The following is a 247-nucleotide window of genomic DNA, read 5'->3' on the forward strand; positions in this document are numbered from 1 at the left end:
CCTATCAGAAGTGGCTCTGGCTGTAAATTACAGGCTGAACTGCTGTAGAAGACCCCGATAAGGTTTGAGCTACAGTAGAAGGAACCTAAATTCAGAGTGGGAATTTCGACGTCTGAACGATGTTTTTTTTTTTTTAATGCTCTTTAAAACAATACGTTTAACAGAGGTAACGTTAGCAAAACAGCAGGTTTCCGCCCGCGGGGCGCGCCCCGCCGCCCCGGCAGGGTCTCGGGGGGCCGGGGAGCTG

Source organism: Pygoscelis adeliae, unplaced genomic scaffold (genome assembly GCF_000699105.1).
Source record: "Pygoscelis adeliae isolate BGI_AS28 unplaced genomic scaffold, ASM69910v1 Scaffold265, whole genome shotgun sequence".
NCBI classification, from domain to species: Eukaryota; Metazoa; Chordata; class Aves; order Sphenisciformes; family Spheniscidae; genus Pygoscelis; species Pygoscelis adeliae.